The sequence below is a fragment of the Myotis davidii genome, unplaced genomic scaffold, assembly GCF_000327345.1.
Source record: "Myotis davidii unplaced genomic scaffold, ASM32734v1 scaffold419, whole genome shotgun sequence".
Classification (NCBI taxonomy): Eukaryota; Metazoa; Chordata; class Mammalia; order Chiroptera; family Vespertilionidae; genus Myotis; species Myotis davidii.
In genome coordinates this window covers 3,377,992-3,378,941 of record NW_006294998.1, presented here as the reverse complement: position 1 = coordinate 3,378,941, position 950 = coordinate 3,377,992, and positions in this window count along the sequence as shown.

Below are 950 nucleotides of genomic sequence, written 5' to 3'. Positions count from 1 at the left end.
TTAAAGGACTAGCTAAACCTATTCAAAGTGTGTTCTTTGTCCACAGTGCAATTAAATAAGGAATAAAATATAATAATGAATTCAGGAAAATTCAAACTTCTGGGAATTAAACAAAATATCTCTGCCCTAGCTGGTTTGGCTCAGTGGGTAGAGCATTGGCCCCCCGACTGAAGGGTCCCAGGTTTGATTCTGGTCAAGGGCACAGTACCTTGGTTGCAGGCTCAATCCCAGGCCTCGGTTGGGGGTGCATATGGGAAGCAACCAATTGTGTCTCTCTCATGTTGATATTTCTCTCTCTGTCTCTCCTTCTCCCTTCCACTCTCCCTAAAAATCAATGGAAAAATATCCTTGGGTGAGGAATAACAACAACAAAAATCTCTGACTTATGGATCAAAGAAGTAACAAGGGAAAATAGAAAATATTTAGAAATGAATGAAAGCAAAATTATGACAAACCAAAATTGAGGATTCAGCTAATGTAGTATATAGAGAAATTTTATATCTTTGAATATTGATAGCAGAACAGAAACAAGGTCCAAAATTAATGATATATGGTTTTTTTCCCTTAAGAAGCAAGAAAAGAGCCAATTAAATCCAAACTAAATAGAATCCTGTCTAATAAAAGAGAAACATGGTAATTAGCGTATGACTGCTACACTTCCCATTGGCTAATCAGGGAGATATGCAAATTAACTGCCAGCCAAGATGGCGGCCAGCAGCCAGGCAGCTTGAAACTAACGTGAGGCTTGCTTGCTTCAGTGACGGAGGACTCCAATGTTCCCCGCCTGCCGCTGCCGGCCTCTGAGCCTGCAGTTTGAAACATTGTAACAAATATAGAAGCTAAACAAAACCCCAGAAACCTGCTTTAGTCCCGGGCTTCAGCCAGCAGGATCGCAACATTGTAAGCAAAGGCCAGAAACCTACTTTCAGCAGCAGAGGCCTAAGAGCTGG